We start from the raw sequence: 26,958 nt of genomic DNA, 5'->3' as shown, positions 1-26,958 counted from the left end.
TCATGTTTTTCTTAATAACCTCAGAACCCAAGAAAATGGTGAAGACTCGAGTTGAAATCTTGGCTTTGGCTTAAGCCATTTGATCATACTTTTCACTTTGAAAACTTCTGGAAAACTTTTCATTTCAAAGTTCTGTTAAATTGCAAAGTGTTTGACAGGCAGGTTTCAATATGTTTTTTTCTGTGTATGAAAACCAGAAAAGTGAATTATAAGCAATAATCCTAACCAAAAGTATGCTCCCTCACCAAAAGTTGGAAAAAAATTTAAAAGCATTATAGTAGAAATTGTAAAAAATCAGGTTGTGAGAATATGAATATAGTTTGAAGGATATATATAGATAGGAATAGACATCTTAAGTAGTTTCAATTTTGTAAATTGTACATGACTCATCATTTCTGAGTCAATTATGGTATTTTCTTAGAAAATTGTGGACATAGCACCATGATTCTGATTCAATTCCTAGAGAGAGAATGAGGGATGGAGAGAGAGAGAGAAAGAGAGAAAAAGAAATTACAAATTTTGTTTCCATCAATACCCATTGCCTCAAAAGGCCCTTATAATGCTTGTGTGCAAGAGATAGGCATTAGTTTGCTGGTTTTTCGTGCAAATGTTTCCACTGTGAAGAAAACACTGTATTGTACTTATCCCATGGAGGAAAATCAGGAATATCTTCCTTTCTGAAGAAAGTGGAATTTTACAATTTCCACTGCTTTATGGTGGAAATGTAAATACTAGTTAGCAAGGTTAGTCAGCACAGGTGCACTATAACTTGGACTTTAGGCCTTTGTCTAGATTTCTAACTCCATTTCTATTAATTAAAAAAATAATATTAACTTTGAAACTAATAGGAGTATTTAGTTTCCTTGAATACATGAACTGACAAACGCAACTGATACCTACCTTAAAGTGAATTTTTAATTCACGTTAATGAACACATGTTATTAAACTGATCTGGTTTTCACTTGAAAACTTCTCATGATTTTTCATGACTGAAAGGCTATAAATTAGTATCTCTAGACCCATCCTTTCACTTGAGTGTTCCATATGTTCAACTGAATACTAGAAATTTACATGTCAATATGCTGTCTTGTTTTCAAATTCAACTTGACTGCAACCGAATTTGTCATACTTTTTAAACTCATGCTGCAGCTCAATTCTTGGCTTTTGTCAATGACATCAACATATTTCAGCTATTTCAGGTCAGAAACATGGGGCAGAGTACCTCAAAATTGCTAAGTTATTTGTGAAAGTATCATGTCAATTCTTAAGTTCTGTCCACATGCAAATAGTTAATATTTTTTGTCTCAGCACCCCTTGCATATTCTATATAAAACCATGCTAAGCTAATTTTCAGTGTTTGCAGTATCTTTCCCTTTCATATCTATAATTGTAGTTCAAATCTTTTATCTTGTGGGACTATATTCAGTAATAGCTTCATTCATTTATTCATTCACTTATTCAAAGGTAAGTATTGAGCAACTACTATGTGCCAGGCCATATGCTAGATGGCACAGTGGTTACAGTGATAAGAAAGAAATAGTTCCATCCTTCAGGAAGTTTACAGTCCAACGGCAAAAGGAGACACAGAAGAAGTAACTTTAAGCGTGACAAATAGAATGAAGAAGCAGAAGCCTACATTTGCGTGTATCAGGTGAACCTAACCTAGTCTTGGGTGTCAGAAAACCTTCTAGCTAATCTCTCTTTGGCCTCCAATGATGACATCAGTTTTCCTCAAAAAACATTCATACCATATCATTCATAGTAAAAAACTGACTAAACCTCAATCCTCAGTATTAATCTGAACGCCTGTAAAGTCTCCATAATCTGGCCCATTCCGACTCATTGACATGTCTCTCAGGACACTGAATTCTAGTCAAGTTTCCTCACTGTTCCATGACATACTTTCTCCAGTCTTTATGAAATCATCACCTTTGTCCTTGATCCACACACAGTTTTTACCGTCGTTAAAAGCCCTTGTCAAAACAAATTCCCAATGTTTTGGGCTTGAATGGCTAACCGTGTTCCAATACTATCTTTTCGTATCTCTCTTACAACTCACATTTACCTTCTAGATTAGTTGATTTTTCAGTATTCCAACTGGCACTTCCAACACTACTTCTAAGGTGATAAGCAATTTCTTTTTCTTATTTTGAAACAACTTGTGTGAGTGTGTATATGTGTGGGTTTTCATGGAGATTTTGCTTTAGCAAGTTGGCCAAAGATAATTTACTATACTTGAAAAGTCATTAACAGTTCAAGATGGCAATTTTATTTATCCAAAATATTGTAAGTACCTTTAATGAAACATAATTACATAATTTTATTGCTTCTCTATTTTGGCATTGAAGTAGAAACATCCTCGTTATGGCACTTACTAATAAAGTGTTTGGAACTTTCTATGAAAACTCGCTTTGGGATTAATATTTCCCATACTTTGGTGTTGATGTACATAGGTAAATACATAAACATACACATTATACATTAACTTGCACAGATACACATATACCCATATACACAGACACACATGTACATACATGTATTTACACAGTAGGTGTGTATTAAAATATTTAAACATGGGGAAATTTGGGTCAGCCACTCATGAGGATGGAAAAATGTGGTTTTCATAATTGAACAAAAGTTTCTAGACGCATTCAATTGTATTTACAGGGCTAAAAAATTGGCTTAGTTAAAAAAAAATCCCAACTTGCCATGGCCTTTTCTCTTAATTAGAATAAGTGTCTTTGACATATTTGAAGACATTTGACTTAAAAATAGCCAAGTTGAAAGCATTTAAGAGTGACACATGAGCGCCACTCTCCCCTGCACTCTGCGCTCTGTATCTGTTGCAGGCATTCATCTCCTTGACTTCAAAGAGAGTTCCCAAGAATAAAACTATTACCCAGTGAAACGATATGTCCATCTTCCACTTCCATTGTATTTGAGACTCAGCCTTATATCTGTGTACAATGGAGCCCAGTGAAGTGCTGGCTCTGACAAAACCTCTAGCACTCTACCACAGGCCAATGGAGCTCCTTTGCGAAACTTCTGGTCCCCAGATGGAAATCCGGCCTTGGCTCTGTGGAGCTGCTGAGGAGCTATAAGTGAGAGCAGACTCAGGCCTGGAAGTTTAAAATTCTGTGTGCTTTTTGTTGACATAGGTGCATCAATGTGTGGATCAATCCTGCATGGTCTATGCCTAACATCAGGGGGAAGGCAGTATTTAAGGTCACAGCCTGTGGTCGGTACCGATTTAGGACAGTCTTCTCCCCTTAAAACAGTTACACACACAGAACTGTACAAGAAAAATTCATGTTCAGGAACAACAGTCCTGAGACATGGCGAGGTCCCAGTGCATCAAAGAAGCCTTCAGCTCTGACCATTCCACTGTCCTACCAAAGTGGAAGAGAGAACAATGACATTTTAGAAAGATCGGTGCAAAGCTGGAAAGAAAATGGTGTGAGGCTTTGGGGAGGCAGGTGGTATGCAGAGTTCAGCCTTTGAGAGCAGACAGACGTGAGTTTGAATTTTAGGAATATTCTTTACTATGTAATCTCCCGTTAAGTCATTGAAACTTACATAGCTTCTGTTTTCTCATGTGCTAAATGGGGAGAATAATATGTGTCCCATTGCTTTGTTGTGAGATTAACAATAATGCCTGGCATATAGTAGGTGATTATGTTAGTCATGATTCTCCAGAAAAATAGAAACATGAATAAGTATAATTCTTTATTATAGGGAGCTGGCTCATGTGATTATGGAGGCTAACAAATCTTGAGATCTCTCATCTGCAAGCTGGAGACCCAGGAGAGCCAATGGTGTAATTCCAGTCTGAAGATTGGCAGGCTCAAGATCTACAAAGAGCTGATATTTCAGTTGGAGTCTGAAGGTACGAAAAAACCAATGTCCCAGCTCAAGGCAATCAGGCAGGAGGAATTCCCCTTTATCTGTAGTGAGGTCAGCCTTTTTGTTACTTTCAGGCCTTCAACTGATTGGATGAGGCCCACCCACATTGGGGAAGAGAATTTGCTTTACTCCATCTACAAATTCAACTGTTAAACTCATCCAAATACACCTCAGAGAAACATCCAGACTAACATTTGACTAAAAGTCTGGCCACCCCCTGGTCCTGTCAAGTCTACACAAAAAATTAACCACCACAATGCTTTACAAATAATAACTTCAGTTAATAATAATTGTTATTAATAATAATTAATAAGAAATGCAGTTTATTTCCTTTCCTGAGCCCTGATTCTACTTACTATTTTGCTGAAATTTAAATCGCATATTTCACTTTTAACTCAATCCATTTAAATCAAGAACAAAGAAATTATTACTTTATTAACAATGACTATTGTTATCACTAATAAACATAGCTGCTTAAAGTCAAGAAAACACTAGAACTTGGAATAATGAAAATCATTAAAGCAGTCGACTATTTACAAGTTTATTTTTTGTTGAAATAGTTAATAATGAAGAAAAAATATAACATGGCCATTGGTACAGGTCACGCGAGAGTAGCTGGCCATGTGACTGTAATGCCTTAGAGTCAGGGAGTTCCCATTTTAGAATTTAAGGTACCAATGTCTTCCCATCTCCTCTTCTTCGCGGAGCATTTTATACATCAGGCCGTTCTCTGGTCAATGAGGTGTAAAAGGGACATGTCTAACCTCACCCAGTGTAGACATTTGCTGAATGAAAAGCTGAAGCTGTGACTCATCTGGAAGATCTCCATCTGTCTTTCCCATATAGGGAGTGGTGAAAACCACTACTGTCACAGGCAGAAACTTGAAGGGGCCTCTTTCAAGGGAAAGAGACAAAATCTAGTCCTGTATGAAGCAGGGTAGACTGGGAGTATGAACATCTGGTTCTAATCTCAGACCCAGCACCAAAATAGCCTGTGACCCTGAGCAGACTCAATTTCCTCATTGGAACGTGAAGGATTGGACCAGGATGGCGTGCCTGACCTTCCAGCATAGAATCTTTTCATTCTAAGGGCTGTGTTCATCTCTCCCTATGGCAGTTGGCCTGCACGGGCCAGATGAGTGAACAGGGCTGGCTGTGTTGACGAGCTTAGACAGGCTGACTTCCCTGGGCTCACCACAGTCCTCTGGGCAGACACGCACCTTGGAGTGAAGCAGGTGGAACCTGAGCCCCGCCTCGAAGACAACGCTGCCGTCATCCCAGCTTTGAGCCAAGAGGGAAAGTACATTTTTTGCAAGTGCAGGCTCAAACTGAGCTGCCGAAACTGAACACCACAGTGAGAGTAATAGCATGATATTATGAGCTCATTCAGAGAACAAAAGAGGGAGAAAAAGAAAGCTGCCCTGGGGCTGCAGAGTCATGTAAGTATGAAGAAGGAAATATGAAAAGAAGATCACTTCTCAATAAAAGCAAGGAATATTCCAGAGTATTGAAAGGTTTTATCTCATTTTTCCCTTGCAATTTAAAACACACACGAACCCACTTACAGAAGTCTCCCTTTATCCGCGATTTTGCTTTCAGTTACCTGAGGTCAACCGTGGTCCAAAAGTATTAAGTAGAAAACTCCAGAAATAAATAATTCATAAGTTTTAAATTGCGTGCCCTTCTGAGTAGCTGATAAAATCTCATGCCATCCCACTTGGTCCCAACTGGGACATGACTCACCCCTTCATCCAGCACATCCACGCTGGATCCGCTACCTGCCCATTAGTCACTTAATAGCAGTCTTGCTTATCAGATTGACTGTTGCAGTATTGCGGTGCTTGTGTTCCAGTAATCTTCATTATACTTAATAATGGCCCCAAAGCACAAGACTAGTGATGTTGGCCATTTGGATATGCCAACGAGAAGCCAAAAAGTGCTTCCTTTAAGTGAAAAGGTGAAAGTTCTCAGCTTAATAAGGAAAGAAAAAAATCATATGCTGAGATCGCTAAGATCTATGGTAAGAACGAATCTTCTCTCCATGAAATTGTGAAGAAGAAAGAAGAAATTCCTGCTAATTTTGCTGTATTCTCTCAAACTGTGAAAGTTATGCCTACAGTGTGTGTGATAAGTGCTTAATTAAGATGGAAAAGGTATTAAATTTGTGGGTGGAAGACACAAATAAGAAATGTGTTCAGATTGATGGCAACGTGTTGTGCCAGCAAGCATTGAGCCTCTGTGAAGACCTCAGCAAGGATCCCTGAAATGAGTGACACCAAGCCATTTACTGCAAGTGAGGGATGGTGCCACAGATTCAGGCCTAGGTTTGGAGAGAGAGACCACATTCACATAACTTTTATTACAGTATATTGTTATAATTGTTCTATTTTATTATTAGTTATTGTTGTTAATCTCTTAGGTGCCTAATTTATAAATTAGGCTTTATAATAGGTATGTATTTACAGGAAAAAACTGTATATTTATGGTTTGGTAGTATCTGTGGTTTCAGGCTCCCACTGGGGGTCTTGGCACATATCCCCCATGGATAAGGGGGCAACTACTGTATATATTCCATCAATAAAAAATATTTTGGAAGGGGCTCCCCGGTGGCATAGTGCTTAAGTTCATGTGCTCCGCTTTGGTGGCCTGGGGTTCGCTGGTTCGGATCCCAGGTGCGGACCTACTCACCACTTATCAAGCCATGCTGTGGCAGGCATCCCACATACTAAATAGAGAAAGAAGATGGGCAAGATGTTAACTCAGGGCCAATCTACCTCAAAAAAAATTATATATATGCTTTGGAAGAGAGAAAACTCTCTGAGCTCGCTTCTAGAAAGTAATATTGTCGTTTGCTAAGTATCACTGAGGGTTTGCCTATGAATTAAGAAGGGTGACTTGGATTAGGATCCCCAGAAGTGGACTTTGAGACAAGTATTGGTGGCAAATGATTTATTAGGCAAGTGTTCCTAGGAGAAATCTGTAAAGGGTAGGAGAAGCAGGGCAGGGATAGAGATGAAACGAGTCGGTTGCAGAGGACTGAAGGATAGTCCCTTGATTCTGCAGGGAAATTCTGGTATGAGGCTTAGCCTCAGTTTGTCTCCACTGGAGGCCAGGGGGCTAGTCTTTCTTAGTCCCTACCTGGCAGTCATTGACTAAGAGCTGCCCCTAGGGGGTGAAAAAGCCCCAGCACTTGTTGCTTTCTGGGATGTCTGTAACAAATGGGCTCCAGAAAACCCTGAGAGCAATTCTCCAAAAAGAGTGTCAAGTGCTGGAGGAAAATAGACACCAAAGCTTGGGGTGGACCTCACAGAAACAGTACAAGGGATCCAAGGAGGTTGGGGAGGAGCACTAAGTGTCCTCTAAGCGCACTCCTCTCGCTGCTCAGATGTCCTGCGTCAGGTCTGCTCGTCTAGTCACAACTTCTTCAAAATGGTGGCTGGAGGGTTAGTGGGATGACCTCTAGTCTGATCATCTATGCCTCCGTTCCTCATCCAAGGTTCCTCTCATCCTCTTCTGACTTAGGGGGCTTGTCTTCTAATGTGACCCAGACTTTCATAGTGTGACTCGGATCATCATTCCTGAGGGCTCTAGTTCCTGATTACTGTGCTCTTTTCAGGCTGTAGTTGTTGTAATTGCCCATTCACCATAAAAACATAGCATGGGAGCATCAAGAGATGCCCTGGGGATGTCCAGAGGGATAATTTTAGAAGGCATGCAGGGGACCATTATTCACTTTCAGAATTAATATGCATAAAAAATGTAGAATACAATGACTCTAAAGTCCAAAATAATTATGTATTTATTTTATATGGTTTTTCAACTTTATTAAAGTTTAATGGACAAAAATTTAACGTGTCCAACTTAATGTTTTGATATACCTAGACATTGAGAAATAATCACTACAATCAAGCTAATTAACATATTTTTCACCTCGCAAAGTCATCATTTTTTTTCTTTTCTGTGGTGAGAACACTTAGGATCTATCCTCTTAGCAAAATTCAAATACACGAGACAGTATTGTTAATTGTAGTCACACTGCTGTACGTTAGATCTCCAGAACTTATTCGTCTTGCACAAGTGAAACTTTGCTGCACGGTCTCACTCTCCTGTGTGTCTTAGTCTGCTTGGGCTGCTATAACAAATTGCCATAGACGAGGTGACTTATAAACAACAGAAATTTGTTTCTTATAGTTCTGGAGGCTGGAGTCTAAGAGGAGAGGGTCACCATGGCTGGTTTCTGGTGAGAGCCCTCTTTGGGGCTGAAGACTGCTGACTTCTCATTGTGTCCTCACGTGGCAGAGAGTAGAGAGAACCAAGCTCTCTTGGGACTCTTATAATGGCACTAATCTTGTTCCTGGGGGTTCTGCCCTCATGACCTCATCTAATTCTAATTGTGTCCCAAAGGCCCCCGCTTCTAATACCATCACACTGGAAAGTAGGGTTTCATTGTATGAATTTGGGGGTGACACAAACATTCAGTCCATAACAATGTGGAATACAAAATAGTCAAACTCTTAGAAGCAGGGAGTGGAGTGGTGGTTGCCAGGGACTGGGGGAGGGGGAAATGGGGACATGCTGATCAAAGGGACAAAGTGTCAGTTTTTTAATATAATTTTTATTGTAATAAAAATTGAAATCTGGTAAAATAAATTTGTCAGTTATATTGCGTTGTCAGCACATTCCTTGGCACATATTAGACAATTAATCATTATCTGATGATTAAATAAATAAATGAACCTATTGCATGTGTTCAATAAATATATGTGCAACTGAACTCTAAAGTAACTTTAACAAGATATAGCCCATACATTTACATGACCTAAGACAACCACTAAAGTCCAGTTTTCTAGGAAGAAAAAACTCTTTCCTCTGTACTTAAAGGAAGATGAAGAAAAAATTTTCTTTGTTTGGGAAGCCAAACATCTCTTCACAAAGAGGAAATATTGGGCTTGCACAAGACATTATTTGACAAGAATACAAGATTGGAACAGTGCATGCTTTCCTAGAAGCATAGTGTTCTATTGAGAAGCTGTCCCTTGATTCTAACACTTCTTTCTCCCTGACAAGGTAATGGCAGATGTGTCCAAGGGCTGGGTTTTACGGTCAACCTGCCAATTACGAAATGGTTAGCCAGGCTACACTCTCCATTGCTTTTCAAACATTTACTCATTCAACAAATACCATTATCTGTGGAGTACTTTTTAGAATCAGCTTCAGCTCTTGGGGCCAGGAAAATAGCAATAAATGGAACCCCTCCATGCTCCTCAAGGCTTACATACTAGGAGTGGAAGAATAGTTAGAAATAAATTTCAAAAAAAGAGCGATGTCAGAATGCAACAAGTGCTAGGAGGAAAAACAAAAAGTAGGGTGGGACTAGGAATTGCCAGGGGCTGAGGTGGGGGATACAATTTTAACTAGTAAAACATGTTAGTAGAGAAGGTCTCATTTGGAAGATGTCTGAGCAAACAACAAAAGAGCCTGAGGTTGAGAAACGAGCGGCTGCCTGGGGAAAGAATGTCCCATGAAGAGGGAACAGAGGGTTTAGAAGGCCTGAGCGAGTTTGAGGAACAGCCGGGAGGATGCCCATAAGGCTGGCAAGTAGTGGGTGAAGGGAAGTGCGGTAAGAAAGGGGCTGGGTCAGTAAGTGTAGGGCCTTGAAAGCCATTGGCAGACTTGGGTGTTTACTCTGAGAGCTTGGAGAGAAACGACATGACTCGACTCATGTTTTAGCAGGACCATTCTGGCTGCAGGGTTGAGAATAGACTCTGGTAGAATAAACTGGAATAGAGCGTAAGTTTGGAGGAAAGGAATCAGACAAGTGGCCCTGATGGCTTGGATCACTTTGGTCACATGGAAGTGGTGGGAAACAGTTGCTTTTGAAGTAGATCTGACAGAATATGCTAGAAGACTGGGCATTTGGCTTGAGAAAGACCTGAGTCAAAGATAAATCCAAGGTTTTTTGGCTTAAGCATCCAGAAGAATGGAGTAACCATTAATTGAGATGGATTATTATGGAGTGGGGCGTGGCGGTCTGGGGTGGCCAGGAGTTTAGTCTTACACATGTTGCACATTCAGTAGAGATATCAAGCGGGCAGTTAGAGCCTGGAGTTTGGGGAAAGGGCCATATAAAAAAATTACATCTGGGAATTATGGGCATATAGATGGTATTTAAAAAACCATGAGACTGAATCATTAAGAGAGAGAGTATAGAGAGTAGAGGTCGAAGTTCTGGAACACTCCAATCCTTAGAGGAGGAAGCTGCAAAGACAACTGAGTAGATCCTGTGAGGTAGGAAAGCAAACCAGTAAAGTGTAAGTTTCTGGAAGCCAATTAAAGACTATTGCAAGGAGGCAGCAGTGTTCAAATGTGTCAAATATTGCAAAGGAGATGAGAAAACCGACTTTTGCTTTTAGCAACGTAGAGATCTCTGACCTTGACAAGAGCTGTTTTGATGGAGCGGTAAGAGGAAAAACCTGATTGGAATGGGTTCAGAACAAACAGGAGAAGAGAAACTGGTAGATAAGTGTGGAGAATGAAGAATTTTCCTATAAAGGGGCATAGGAAAATGGCACAGTAGCTGGAAGGGATAGTAGGATCAAGAGAGAATGAACCCTTCTTTTTTAATGTGGAAGTAATAATAGCATATTTGTGTGTAAATAGAAATGAGTCAGGAGACGGAACTATGTTCTTCTTTGCAGGACAGAAGGAGAATTGTCAGAGCAATGCCCTTGATTTCAAGAAAGGGGCTGAGACTCAGTGTGTAAGTGGAGAGTTTAGCCCTCTAAAATTTCCTAGTGAAGTCAGACTCAAGTCCGCTCCACCCTCCCTCCTCAACCCCCAAATGTTGGGGGAGCCTATCAGATTTCTGAGTAATGCTGAAAGCCCTCCCCACGTATTGGCTGGTAGAACATCGCATCTGATGTGTCATGGTGCCTAGACCACACATCCTACCATATTAGAAATTTTGATATCGTTTTTTGACATATTTCATTAACCGTTTTCATTTCTGTTTTTTTTTTTCAGAGGAGAGAGAGTTGCCATGTCATAAGACCAAATCACTTTCAAAGTCTAGAATACAAGGATCATGAAAACTAATATGGTATCACTTCCCCAAATACTTTAATTTGAATTTGTTTTTAATATTCTCTGGCAACATTAACGTATTTGGCAGGTTCAACAGAAGTAATGACATAGAAGACACTATTCCCCCTCAAGGACTTTGATATCTACTTGTTTCACAGCCTTTGTCTCTATGCCTACACTTGCATTCCCTGGGCCACATTAACCTCACAGCCTCTTAATCCTCTCAGCTATATTGCTTTCACCTTCACTTTCAATCAGCACCTCACCCTCAGGAGCACAAATAGATTGCGTGATCCTCTGCAAACTTACCCATCATTTCTGAAGTGCTATACTCTCACATCCCATCTCCTGCTACCTTCAGTCCTTTATTGCCATTGTGTCTCTTTCTGACCTTATCGTTAACTACAGGGGCTACTACTCTCCAAAGAGCCCTGGTTCCTTTTATTGGAGAAAGGTATTAGAGACCGAGATCTGGGTGCTAGGTCTACTCATTGCTATCGGGGTGTTGTTGCTTCTAGATCGTCTCAACTGTCAGAGGAGGAAATGTATGTGTGTATATTAATCCATGAATATATCCTTATCTATAAATATTTGTATGTGTATCTGTCTTTACATAAGCTTAGCATGAGTTCATATTGAGGCCTCCAATTCTAATCCAGGATACGATAGGGATCATTCTAGCTTTCCACACTTGCTTGTCTGTAATTTCCATGCCAACACTGAGAAACTTGGCTTCCACTATCTACCATCCATTACCTAATTGTTCAATTTCCGCATACATGCATAGTGGTTTCAGAATTGTTAGCCTGTATCCCCGTGGGAAACAACTTTACCGACTAGAGTACTATGTCCATGCATATTTATTTTGCTTAAAAATTTCACGGTCTCTACTCATTTCCAAAACTACTTAGGTCAGTACTTCACTTTCCCGTCCTTTCAATGAGGTTGTTTCATACATTTATGATGCACTCAGATTATTTTGTCACATCCTGGGATTCCTTGATCTCCTAGATTATTTTTTAAAAATTTGCATGCATTAAAATCCACTCTTTGTGGTATACAGTTCTGAGTTTTCACAGATACTGTTGTATATCCACCACTCAGAATCATACAGAATAGTTTCACTGCCCTAAAAAATTTCGTGAACTTCACCTGTTAAACCCTGACTCTTCCCCAGTAGCCCGGCAATCGCTGATGTTTTGCCAACTCTAAAGTTTTGCCTTTTCCAAAAGTCCATGTAAATGGAATCATATAACATATAGTTTTTTCAGACTGGTATCTTTCACTTAGCAATAATCGTGCAAGATATTTTTGAATGTGTAAGTTTGATAACTTGTTTCTTTTTATCACTGAATAGCATTTCATTGTATGGATACACTGGCAGATATCCATTCACCTATTTAAAGACATCTTGGTTGCTCCTAATTTTTGGTAATAATAAGTAAAGTTGCTAAAAATATTTATGTGCATGTTTTCACATGGACTAATTTTCACATCAGTTAGATAAATATCTAGAAGAATGATTGCTGGATCATATAGTATGACTATGTTTAGCTTTGCAAGAAACTTCTAAACTGTCTTCCAAAGTGGTTGTACAATTTTTCATTCCTATCAGCGATGAATGCATGTTCCTATTGCTCTATGTCTTTCTCAGCAATTGGTACTATTAGCTTTTTGGATTGTAGCCATTCTAATAGGTGTGTAGTGGTATCTCATCATTGTTTTAAGACTGGTTTCAAATCCCTGGATAGTTGCTAGCTGTGTGCCATTGGCCAAATTTCATAGCCTCTCTAGGCCTCATCTTTAAATAGGGATAATGATAGCATCGATCTCCTAGGTGGTTGTTGGAAGGTGGTGGTTAATGATGTACAAACAGAACAGTACTTGGCTCATGTTAAGTGCTCAATTAGCATTGCCCTCTTTCAGACTAGGAGACAGGGTCACTGAATGTAAATATGCAATGGTCTGAAGTTAACTGAAGTTAACTATTCATTTTAAACCTCTCCAAATTCACCCCATGCCCCCAAATGCATCAAAAGTCTGCTCTTTACATTGTAATATAGTTCTCTGAAATTTTGCTACATATAGTATTTCTCATTTTCCTCCAGTGGGATTATGATGTCTTCATATATAAAACTGACTTTTACTTTCCAATTGCTGTATTTCTATTCATTCCAGCTTTTGACATCTTTACCTTCCAAAATTTAAGCCAGAATTTACTAAACAGAGATGGCATGTCATTTCACCCAAAGAACTGACTCTGAGGACATAGACTGGAAGAGACTACCTTCCTTGTTTGAAATAGAAGGTTTTAAAAATCTATTGCTTATTTATGGGCTATATAACAACTACTTTGGAAATGTGAGACTATAAATAAATGTGACCAAATAATTATATACATACACAAATATCAGAAAGTCTATGTCCTCCAAAGTGGTCGATTTGACAAACTTTAGTTGTTTGAATTCCTCATTGGGAATTTTATTGATGGTTGATATTGTGCTATTTTAAATATCCTCAATAGCAGCTAGTATTCATCCTTTGTAAGCAGAGAAAGGATAGTTTTCTTTAGGTAGACATCCTTCTGTCCAGTCCTCACCTTAGCCTAACCTTTTGTATAATCCTTGACCATGTAGTCCTATCTAGGAATGTGTGTGTAAATATGCTTACATATATGAGGATTATTGTTTATTCTACAAAAGGGGATCTTACCATCTCTATGTCTTGCTCTTCTCACTCAAAAATACCTGTGGAAATTACTAAAAATCAATAGGTATAGCACTAATTCATTATTTTTAATAAGATTTTTGCCACTGCAAACACATGGCTTTACATTCTATGGGTTTGGACAAATGTGTAAATGACATGTATCCATCATTATAATATCATATGGAGTATTTTCACTGCCCTAAAACTCCTTTGTCCTCTAACTATTCATCCATATCCACTCCCCAGCCCTTGACAGTGACTATTCTATGTCCCCATAGTTTTTCCTTTTTTGGAAGGTCATATAGTTGGAGTCATACAGTACATAGCCTTTCAGATTGTCTTTTTTCACTTAGTAATATGCGTTTAAGGTTTTCCCACATCTTTTCATGGCTTGATAGCTCATTTCTTTTTAGTGTTGAATAATATTCCATCATCTGGATGTATCATAGTTTCTTTATCCGTTCACCTACTGAAGGACATCTTGTTTGCTTCCAAGTTTTGGCAATGATGAATAATGCTGCTATAAACATCTGTAGGCAGATTTTAGTATGGACATAATTTTTCAGCTCATTCAGATAAATACCAAGGATTGCAACTGCTGGATTGTATGGTAAGAGCGTGTTTAATTTTGTAGGAAACTGATAAATGATCTTCCAAAGTGGCTGCACCATTTTGCATCCCCACCAGCAATGGATGAGAGTTCCTGTTACTCCACATTCTCACATTTGGTAGTGTTGGTGTTCTGGATTTTGGCCATTCTAATAGGTGTGTAGCGGTATCTGACTCTTGTTTTAATTTGCAGATCATATGATTTTTAGAGTTATAGACTGATTATTATTTGCTTTGTATCATGACAATGCTTTTATAAATATTTGTTTAATTAACGGGTTCACAAATAATACCATATGAATGTTCGATCTACAATGATCAGTATTTGAATTACTGCTTTCTAATCACTTAATAAATGTTTTTTAAAGCATGTATTAAATGTAAGGCACTTGTTATGTGTAGAGATATAACATAAGAAACAACGGCTTGTGGGAGAATATCAATAATTATATAGTGCCAGGTCATGGGATAAAAGTCGTGGGAGAGCTTTTGGTTTCTGCATTTATGGAGTGGTCATATTGGTCTCTACATGCAGAAGTTGGCCAGAGGTGATTACTGTGGTCATGGCCTTCAAAAGATCAGGCTTTGGTGGTTAAAGCCAACATTTCTAATTGTGGGCATCTGAATTGGGTGGTTTTTCATGCCTGAGAAATGAGAGTCCAATCAAGATAATGTAGTCATTGATTACACTTTTTGAAATCTTTTTAGAAAATTATGTAGTGTAATTTATGCTACAATTTTTTAAATCTTCTATTTAATTATGGTCAAAAGTATCAATTATGCAATTTAGGTGAGGTGTGAAATACTTTTCTCACCAATATAGATTTACTCCAATATAAACTGAATGCTGGTTAGATACCTTTGGAAGGAACTTTTTATATTTATGAGGCATTACAAGTTTCAAGTAGGAACATCTGTTATAAGGGGATAATATGCTGAGATTTTAGCTCTTTGAGCAAATGATTTATTGTGGACTTTAGGAATTCATTATTAAAAGTTAAGTCTGATTGTTTAATATCTCACCTACTCAATAACTGGACGTTGAATGTTCACATAGATGGATTTTTCAGACCAAGTCAGCCCCTAAGGTGAGTCCCTCTTTGTAAGTCTCTGAGAAAGACTTTGGCAAAGTCAAAAAGAGACTATGGGCTTTAGATTCGAACACACTTCTGTGACCCTAAGGAAATTCCTTAATTTCACCAAGCCTCTATTTTCTTATACATAAAATGAATAAAATATTAGTTCTCTCACCTGCAAAGATTAGATGAGACACAGTGGGGAAAACTCTCAGCATTTAGTGATAGCTCCCCAAATGGTGGTTATTATTATTGCTGCTTCCAGCTGGTTAGTAAAAAACTAAAGTGGTATTATTGAATTAATGATATTGTTTTTACAGTTAAACAGAAAATAACTGTGGAGGAGTTATTGATTTTTGTGTGGAGCCAAGTGCAAGGTGAGTCTTGGTCATCTTCTTCTGCCAGAAGACAAGACAAAGCTTGAAGACCAGTGGGATCATGTCAAAGGGAGCTAACTTAGAAGGGCACCCTCTGGCCAATTTTGGGAAAATTAAAGTGCCAAAAAGAATATTGATAGCAATTGACATTGACACATTGAATTTTTAAAAGATGCATGAATATTTAGTCATAATAAAAGAGAGAGAGAAAGAGGAGGGGGCAAGAAAAGCACTTATTTTTTAACCAAGGAAATATTCTAGTGAACAAATGTAGGGAGAAATGAGACATCAGTGAAACAATTGGTTTGGTAAGTGTCATTATAAATGCTACAATCACTGGGTAAAAGATTCACAGTGTTAAACTATCATCCCACATTTACAAAGAAAAATCCATGTTTGTATGATGGCAGACAGTGATAACATTGTTATTTAACTAAGTGATAAAATTCGGTATCATGAACCGTGGGATAACTTCATAGCGTTTATCTCCTGAAGTGATGCAATATGAAGTATACAATACCATCTGTGAAGTATGATTTTAAACAAACGTTTACTTGCATTTAATCAAGTCTGTAGACTAAACTTCCTGTTACAGGAAATAGAGGGGCAAGTTAAACGACTCCAAAAGGAAACAATAAGACAAACCCAGAATGTGGGATATTTTATAAGATGACTGACCAAGACTCTTTGGGCACTGTTCTACATAAAAAGAGACATATCAACCATATTCAATGTGTGACTCTTAATTGTAACCCGGATTAAAAAAAAGAAAAACAAAATCATATTATATCTGTTAGTGTATGTTGTATGTATATGTGTATCATATTGTACACATACCATATGTGTATTTTACATATATATTTTGCATACATAAAATATGTAAACTGTACCTTGTGCTCTTATATGTAATAATGGTATTGTGGTTAAGTAAAAGGATGTTCTTGTCCATACGAGATACTTGTTGAAGTATTTAGAGTTAGGATGTCATATTGTCTGCAGCCTACTTTCCAATGCGGCTTAATTTTAATGATTGGTGAATCTAGGTGAGGAATATATGCTGTTCATTGTACAAGCCTTTTATCTTTTCCAAAGTTTTGAAAATTTTCAAAATAAAAAGTTGAGTGAGGGGGCTGGCCTGGGGGCCTAGTGGTTACGTTCATGTGCTCCGCTTCAGCAGCCTGGAGTTTGCCGGTTCACATCCCGGGTGTGGGCCTATGTACCACTTATCAAGCCATGCTGTGGCAAGTGTCCCACATATGAAGTAGAGGAAGATGGGCACAGATGTTAGCTCAGGGCCAGTCTTCCTCAGCAAAAAGAAGAGGATCGGCAGTGGATGTTAGCTCAGGGCTAATCCTCCTCCTCCTAAAAAAAAAAGTTGAGTGAGGAAAGAAAAACATCATAAAATAATCATTTCATTTTTTTCAAGTTTTAAAATTATAATTATGGAAAAATTTTCCTTCTTGAATCAGTTAAGGTGGATATAGACAACAGGTGCTCATTTACATCATCATAGAAGAAATCACCCTTACGTATCAATAAGGCGGAGAGTGTCAATTTCTTTCGGTGGCAAGGATAACTTTCTTAGATTATCTCAAGACTTTTTTTTTTAATAAGGAGTCACATGGAGACAAAGGAGACAGGAATCAGCTTCATGACCAGGTTCGAGGGATCCCAGGAATAGCGGTAGAAACTGCCATTTTAGTGACTGCCCTGGTTCAGGAAGTGGAAGTGTCTAATGTGGTGTCTTTCATAGACAGAGTACCTTGCATCTTCAGCAACAGGAACTTGATTCTCTTCCAATATGCTGGACTCTATCTTTCTACCATTCTTGTTGCTACCAAAGTATACCTATCTCCCATACTCTGTGAATTTTTTCCCCCAGTTAACTCTTTTTCATCTTTCTCATCCATGGCTTCTATTGTATCATGGCATCAATACTGCTCCTTCTTCGTATATTTTTCAACTCTGCACCTTCTACCGATTGATTAACCTTCTTCTTGTATTTCTGGTTTGAATTCTCCCCCAAAGAATAAAAATCCAATGAGGTAAGTTGATTATCGTCATCATTGGCCAAGCAGAGCTTTTGTTTATCTTGTCACCTACTGGGTGGGATGGCAAGCCTTGGGATTCTCGGCCCTGTTGCTTTAGCTCTAGCAGGTATTTTGGGTCACAGCAAAGGTGTGTAGATGTTACACGATAAGCCAACTACATGTAAGGAACCCCCCCAGGGTTGCTCCCTGGGCAGGGCCTACAGTGTGAGGGTGGCAATTTCCCACAGAATGAAGCCATGAGTAGGGCAAGGAGCTTGCTATCAAGCTTGATGGTGCCTTTATGGTGCTTGAAATCAGCTTTCTTATATTGTCTTCACTTTGCCTAAATATGGCTTCAAGGAAGTAGAGACTCTCATTTTACAACGTGAGAATTTTATTTGCCACGTAATTCGTGGGTCCACCTTTCAAAGATCTAAGAGGTTGTGTTTTGAAATCTGTGAACTTTCAGCTCTTCAAGAGCTTGTATTAATTTCAGATGTCCATTGGGGAGGGAGAGAGAACACCCCTGTATTTCAGAGTCCTGGTCTTTCTGCCAGAAACAGCTGGGGCTGGCATGGAAGTTGTCATGCAACATCACAGTTTCCTTCTCTTTTGACTGAAATGCTCCCTGTGTACATCCTGCATGGGGACAGCACCAAAGTAGACCATATCTAATCTCCACAAGGGAATAAATCAGCCCAAGGGGACTTGTGATGGTCAACAAGACTTGGCCAACTTATGTATCCATTGGGCTTGGAAGAGTTTCTGAGCAGTTTGCATTTTGGGTTTGTGGAATACTTGTATTGTAGGTAAAGAGATGCTAGACTGCAAATAAAGTTTTCTTTTTTCTAAATTAAAAAAATCCAAACCCATTGGCATTCAAGGAGAATTGGAAATGTCATTTCATGGGGATAACAGTAAATTATTATGAAATGGGTCTGGACACACCCATTAGTAACGATAATTGGGAACTTGTGGAGAGGAAGTATGAATAGCCCACGCCATAAGGAAAGAAGAGCTTACACAAGTACTAAATCAGTTTTGTAGGTCGTCTGCCTCCAAGGAATGGCCTAGCAATTTGCAACAATAATTTCACATGACAATTTATGTACCAGTAAGGAGTAGATGTTTAAAAACTCATCAATTAATCTATCATATCTATTAATCTCCCATATCAATATATCATAATTATTATGAGGATTAGAGTAAGTTAATAATAAGCCAATTTAACACAACCTATTTTTGGTGAATGTATCTAACACGAGAAGCTTCAGGCTTGGTGGAAGATGGCACGAGTAGTCCAGAGCAGGAGCTATGGAGACATACAGACCAGATTTGAGTCTCAGCTCATATCTTAGCAGATGTTGACCGTGGGCAAATGATTTTGAGAACTCAAGAAAGCACTATACTCATGTCTACAATTTCATTATAAAGGATACAAATCATGACGAGTCAAATGAAAAGAGGCATAGGGCAAGGTCTGGGAGGATCCCAAATGTAAAGCTTCCATGTTCTCAGGACATGTCAGCATACAGACAAATGAGTATCACTAAGCAGGAAACTCGACCAAGCTTTGATGTCTGGAGTTTTTATCTGGGTTTCATTATGTAGGCATGATGGATCGAATCATTGGCCATGCACCTGAACACAATTTCTGACTCTCTTTCTGGAGTTCCAGCTAATATTACCTGGCTCAAAGCCCCAACCTTCTAATCACACAGTTGTCTTTCCAGAACGACACAGCCAGCCCCCATTCTGAGACTATTTTGGGCCCGCCACGAGTCACCTTGTCAGCACAGGCTCTTCACTTCTAAGAACGGCTGTTCTCATGTCTGCCTCGTTCAGTTCTCCCATTGAACTAATTTTATCTCATTTAATCATTACGAGAACTCTGGAAAGAAATGTTATTTCCACTTTATAGAGAAGATACAAAATAAGATTCAGATAACTTATACACAGCCAGCCCTGGTGGTCTAGTGGTTAAGATTCGGTGCTCTCACCACTGTGGTGAGAGCGGTCAGGGAAGCACAATGCCCCTCTGTCAGTTGTCATACTGTGGCAGCTGTGTTGCTGTGATGCTGAAAGCTGCGCCACCGGGATTTCAAATACCAGCAGGATCACCCAGAGTCGACTGGTTTCAACAGAGCTTCTAGACTAAGACAGACTAGGAAGAAGGAACTGGCCACTCACTTCCAAAAATTTGGCCATGGAAACCTTATGAACAGCAGTGGAGCATTGTCTGATAGAGTGTTGGAAGGTGAGAGGATGGAGCAAAAAAACCAGGTAGGGTTCCACTCTGCTGTCTACAGGGTCCCTAGGAGTTGGAATCCACTCCATGGTACTAACAACAACAAACACAAACACATATACACAAACATATTAGGTCCACCATGATTGGTGTAAGCTAGTCAAAGCCTTTATTTAGCTTTATTATAAACTTAAGAAATTTGAAAATTTTAAACTATTTTTATTATTTCTAAAAGTCTGTCATAGGCTTTGCTCATAGTTTTCTAAACAACTGTAATGTATTAATCTCTGGTCAAACATTTATTTCCTCCCCATAGAATGAAATTTATTCTCGATGGCACTAACAACAAACTTATACTTCCACTTTTGTAAGGAGCTTCTCAATGTTTAACGGCAGCGCCCACAAAAGGCATTTGTTTCTCTTCGCCATCAGTTGGTAGCACAGGCCATTGAAAACATTCTAAAAAAGTTAAAATCATGACTCTCATACAGATATGAGAAAATGAACACATCAAAGATTTAACTCTTATTAATGAGGGATCCAGGCAGAAGTTACAACCAGTTCAAAGTAAAACAGCAGCCATGTTTATGGATCAGAAATACTGAAATGAATTTGCAAATCTATGCAAAACTAGATTTATTCTGGATAGGGGGACAGTTGTCTCTTCAAAGGACAGACTATTTGCATGTCTATAGACAAGAATTATTTGCATTGCCATCAGTTATCTACCAAAGACAAGGAAAGTTAAAGTGCCCCCATAGAATCAAAATCAGATCATGGAAGGGTGTACTCTGAAGAACAAGTAGTTTTACAGGAAGCACAAACATTTTTCTACACCATCAAACTGAGGTTGATCAGGTTATCAATGTAAGATGACTTTATCTTTTCCTGCAAATGGAAACATTTAGGAGCTCAACAACCCTTATGCTTTTTAATTCTAGGATGCCTTTGCTGTATTTTAATTGCAGAGACTCTTATGTTTGGAAGTGTTGCTTGGCTCCCTGGAATTCTAAATTAAACATTCCAAGAAGCCTGGGGAACTTCTAGGAATGTAAAAAACTAAAAGGAGGAGATGTTCCACCATCTAGGAATATTCCCAATACATCGTTAAAGGAAATAAAACTGACCAAAATTGAATTTACAAGACATCTTATGAGTAGAAAATTCATACAGTACAGAGAGATTAAAATTAAAGTGTAAAAGACCTCTTACTCACCCCCAGGTGGCTCTACAATATTACTGCTATTGATGATGTATGTGTCTTTTTTATTACCCAAAAGAGATGATATAAAATACAGTGTTCTGAAACTTACATTAAAAAATAATAAAATATCTTGGAGAATTTTACATATATGTGAACACAAATCTACTTCATTATTTTTACCAATGACGTAGAATCCCATTACAAGGATGAACCACGTACATTGTGAAAATAAAGGAGGATCACTTAAATGGGAATAAAGAGAGGCTGTTTATTCAGAGTTTGGCATAGCTAGGGAGCTATCCACCATTGCTTGTGTTTGGTAGACACTCAGAGGCTGTCAGGTGAGTGGGAAAGCTTTGTAGTGAAAAAGGGAAGGGTTTAGGTATGCCTGATTGAAGGTTGTCGGTGTAAGGAAGAATGGAGGTGGGTTAACCGGAAGCAAGATATCTTATGTGATTGGTTTTGGAGCATATTGGCTTTCTCTGGTTGGTCCTGAGTTGGAAGAAGGTGCAAAAAAAATAGAAAACCTGGCACCTGTTGCTCGTGTTCTGACTGTTCTGGGCTGATTGCTGCAGAGCTTGTGGTTTGGCTTCCAGAGTCTCGTAAGAGTGTCAATTCTGTCATCACATGTAATCTGGCCACTTTCCACTTCCATTTCCCTTTCGGGTCCTTCTTTCACTTACAAGAGGTTGCCCAATTGAGGGAAGGCTAGAGATCCAGATCTTCTCTACTGAGGAATTATCAGTCATCTCCATAGTCAACTATATTGCAAGTTCTTCTTGACCTTTTAGGTGTTGTATCATTATGGTGATTACCTGACAAGATAGTGGCTATTCAGAAGCATCTAAGACTTTGGAAAGAGTCCAATGGACCAGTGCAATGATCACTATGACGAAAATAGTAACAACTGATCGTCACTCTAAGATGATTTGGAACCAGGAAACTCAATTGCCCAATGCAAGCCAAGAGAACAAATCTCATAGCCGTGAAGATCAACTTTAGAGAGTCCAATAGTTTTTCCTTAAGGTGATGTATAACCTGTTCCATCTTGCCTGTTTCATTGATCTAACTACAGCAAGAAGTACTAGCAATGACATAGATACCACCATGATCAACCAACAAGAAACATAGAGCAATGTAATTGTTCAGCAATGAAATTGTGCCAAAAAGTTGAGACCAATCTGTGTTCCATTTATGGCAGAGGTGGTATTATTAATAACTTCTGTTAGAGTTAGTAATGTTTTTTTAAATTCGATGATTTCTATTATTTGGGAACACTGTTATGTTTGCATAAACAATGAGTCACTAATTCCCCCAGGTAGAGTGCCTGAATAATTAAGGGTGGCCTCATTTTGGAGCTCACATCTGAGTTGAATAGACTTGGTTATTTATAGAATTGGAGTGTCTGCATACACATAAGTCTCAGAATAGTATTCCTAAAGTGCATGAGGGATTATTCTAAAGTAAACAGGACCAAGCATCCTGATGGCAAAGCCACAGTATTTGGTAGGGGCACCTGCAGATCCAAGAAACAGAAGTTATTCATTATATAAGGTTAGAACCAAGGCTTTACATTAACTGGGTTACATATTTGGACTCTCTTAGTCTCTTACAAGTGGCAAGTATTTGGCCCATAGCCTCATGAAGGGTGTGGAATTTAAGCTTAGAATTACCTAAAGTCTGATCAATATTTTGTAATATGTAGTTCTTTTTCTGGGGCACTAGCAAAATCACGGCTTGATTTAAGGTTATTTGTCCATGTAGATGCAAGGGGGAAATGACATCAGCTGTAATTACCTGTAATCTTGTTTAATGAGATTAGAATTTCCCAGAAGTTATCATGGGGGTCCAGTGATGGATGGCAGTGGCTACTGTTTGGGATAATCTGAGAATGGCATTAGAGTAAGTATTTTCTGAACTAACAATTATCATAAAGAGAAAAGAGAAGAAAAACAGAACCATTATTGGTGGGCACTAACCAGGGGTCTATAGAAAATGATAAGAATGATTACAAGCAAGCAGATGAAAAAACAAAAGAGGAAATAAACAGGGGACTTGGTCTGATGTCTAGGTAGCTATCGACTGTCCTAGGTTATCTCCTTGTTCTGAAAGTCTTAGGTCAGTTGTCTACTACCAAAGACCGTTTCTGGTGAGTCTCTGTGCATCCTGCTTGAAGTCCTTAAATGAAGTAGGAATCAAATTGTGTGGAATCGTGGATTGTTTCTTTAGTTATGTTACCTGAACTCAAGAATTAGACCTCTGAAGTTTCACTGCTGTATTTAACAGTATATGATGTTTCCTTCCAATTATGTTCAAGAGCAGTTTTTTTTCCTATGTGTCTGCCAATAGACAAAATCACCTGGTTGAAGATCGTGAAGAGAATATTTAGGAAGATGTTATGGGAAGGTAGCCTTGATCTGTTGGTGATATGACTGGGAATACTACATGTGTTTCTTGTAGTATTTTGTCACTTCTGTGTGCAGAAGAGCAGAGTCTAGTATGGGAGGTAACAACCTTAAGAGCATGGGCCTTCCAGTCTTCATTTTATAGTAGGATAACTGATGTGGCTCCGTGGGAGTAGACCATACAGCCATAAAGGCTAGAGGGAGTACCAAAAGGATGGAGTCGCCTCGCAGAGCCACAAAGTGACACTGCCACTTCAGTGGCCCTGGAGGGTGGGACATTGAGCCAAAGGTGATTATTTTTGAGCCTTAGGATTGAATTGAATTTGCCTTGCTAGGTTTTGGGCTTGCTTGGAACCCATCACCCCTTTCTTCCTTCTGTTTTCTCCTTTCCCAATGGGAATGTCTATCCCATGCCTGCCCCATCATTGCATTTTGAAAGCACATAACTTGTTTCACAGGTTTGAACCTGGAGAAGAATTTTGCCTCAGTATGAATTGTACCTTGAGTCTCACCTGTATCTGATTTAGATGATATCTAGAAGACACTTTGGACTTCAGACTTTAGAGTTATTGCTGGAAAGATTTTTGGGACTGTTGGAATGAAATATATATATTTTGTATGTGATCGGGTTATGAATTTTGGGGAGCCAGCAGTAGAACGCTATCGGCTGAATTGTGTTCCCTGAAAATTCATATGTTGAAGTCCCAACTCCCAAGGTAACTATATCTGGAGATAGGGTTTTTAGGAGATACTTAAGTGAGGTCATAAGGGTAGGGCCCTAATCTGATATGATGTGGCTTTATAAGGAGAGGAAGAGAGAGAATTCTCTCTCTCTCTCTACCATATGTGGACACAACAGGAAGGCATACACCAGGAAGAGTTTCCTTACAAGGAAACAAAACTTGCAGGACATTTGGTCCTTCCAAATTGTGCATAAGATATTTGATCCAGAAGACAGTTGGTCCATGTCAAAAGCTCCTTGATATGTGGTCATATTTACTCTGTCTAAAACTTCCATGGAGACATTTGGTCCATGCCAAGGGGTCCTTGATATTTGCAGGACCATTTGCTCCTGTCCAAAACATCCATCAGACATTTAGTCCATGCCAAAAGGCCTGTGATATCTGGTCATATTTGACCCTGCCCAAAACGTCCATGGAGACATTGGGTCCACACTAAAATGTCCTTGATATTTGGTCCTGTCCAAAACCATTTGGCATGGACCAAATATGCTAATGGATGTTTTGGACAGGACCAAATGTCAAGGAACTTTTGGTGTGGACCAAATGTCCGATGGACCAAATGTCTTATGGACTAAATATCTTACGGACCAAATGTCTGATGGACATTTTGGACAGGACCAAATGTCTGCTAATCAGAATTGAATCAGCCATCACCTTGATCTTAGATTTCATAGCCTCCAGAGCTGTGAGAAATAAATTTCTGTTGTTTAAGCCATATGGTCTATGGTATTTTGTTATGGCAGCATAAATAATGGAATGTATTTTGGCAAAACTGTAATTTCCCTTTTGAAATTTTATGTACGCTTTCTGGCAAGGCTAACCAAACAAATGGATCTCTTCTTACAGGCTTTCTTATTCTTCAAAGCAGGAGATCAATTAAATATCAGAACTTAATCAAAAGGGAAATTTAACATAACAATTCCATTTGCAAAGTTGTCTCCCTCTTTTAAATTTGTATAAGGGTACAGAGCAGGAAAGAATGTTATTGAATTAAGGGCCCAAGAGTGACAGTTAAAGGCAAGGAGATGGGGGAAAGTTGTGTTATTTGAAATGCCTACCAGTTGGGTGATATATTTACCCTGAGGAAGAGATTGAGAAAAGTTGGCAAGACCTAACTTAGAAAGAGTACCACCCATATTTACCAGGAATTGACGAGATTGCCTATGCATAATTACAGTCAATTCACCTTGAGTGTTTTGGGTACGGCAGCATATTAGGTGCTTTTTCCTTCTTTATGGTACTCATTGATCTAAATTAAGAGTTTTCTTTGTCTCAGCTTTTCTGTTGTAAAATGGGACAAAATATGGCTGTGGTACTTGACACAATTTTCTCAACAAGTCTCCCAATTGTGGTAGAAGAATAGAAATATTCTTTGAAATTATCTATTAGGATTAAAATGATGAGACACCTTCAGGCATTCTGATTTGTGCAAAATCTGAAGTGATTGTGTTCAGGAAAAACAGTATTGAAATGTTCATTCCAAAGCTGCAGCCCTATTTCAAATGTCTGTTTTCTTCTGTAATCCCATCAATATTCTCAGATTCTCACACAAGGGCAACTAGAGGGCAGAAGGACCTTTTCCTGAGGGTTTCATGCTTTGGATGCAGAGAAGGAAAGAAAAATTCCTGAAGGAGCCTTCTGCTTGAGTCTTGCTACTGTGCCCAATAATCTAAAGCTATTGTATGTCGTTTAATCTAAGACACCATCAACTGGAAGAAGATCCATCGTTTCTTGTATTACTAGCAAAGAAACTGCCAATTGAACCATGTAATAATGCTCTCTTATCACCTAGAATTTTTATTTTATAGTCATTAAAGTAGCTCTTTTATATTTAGAGATTTATTTTTTTATCACATATTCTTTAGCTTATATGAAAAGAATATATTCAAATAAATTGTTTAAAGCATTCTTAAAACGCTTTCACATTTAGGTAACAACTCTTCAGAAATGCCTTTGGACTCATTTGTGCCATCAAGAATGCTGATAGTACAGGATTTCTTGAGAATGCTCCTCTATTGTCTCTGAAATTCTCTTCCAACATCACCTATTCTATAAATTTTGATCTCATGAGCTCATATCAAAGGAAAGCTTTCAGCTAGTAATCAGGATGCATATTCCTTCCTCAAATGGTCCTTAAACGGTTTGCTGGCCGATAGTTATACCGCCAGGGAAAATAACCAAGTTGGTTCACATGCAGGCAACAGCAACTACTTTATGACAATAGCCTGACTACTAGTGATTAGAAGATGTCATTAATTGTGTATCTTAGGATGAGTGAAATAAAATATTTTGTATTGAAAAAGCTACTGATTGTAGTATTTCCTCTTAATCTTTTCTAATTTATTCTCTATTATATATACCATCTTGTTAACTTGATTTTCTCTGTCCTCTGGGAGGGTTTCATTCTTAGTTCAAGTATTTCGCTCTAGGACTAAGTACTCTGGCAGATCCTCTGCAGAGAATTGGAGAGCTAGTAGTCCTTTCTCTTACAAAAGTTTCATCTGGAAGGCCGCAATGTATAATTTTTCGAATCATATTTTATTGGTAAGATGTAGTTGATTCCTGGGTGAT

This window comes from Equus asinus, chromosome 18 (genome assembly GCF_041296235.1).
Source record: "Equus asinus isolate D_3611 breed Donkey chromosome 18, EquAss-T2T_v2, whole genome shotgun sequence".
In the NCBI taxonomy this organism is placed as follows: Eukaryota; Metazoa; Chordata; class Mammalia; order Perissodactyla; family Equidae; genus Equus; species Equus asinus.
The sequence above is the reverse complement of the archived record's forward strand: the minus strand, read 5'-3'. Positions refer to the sequence as shown.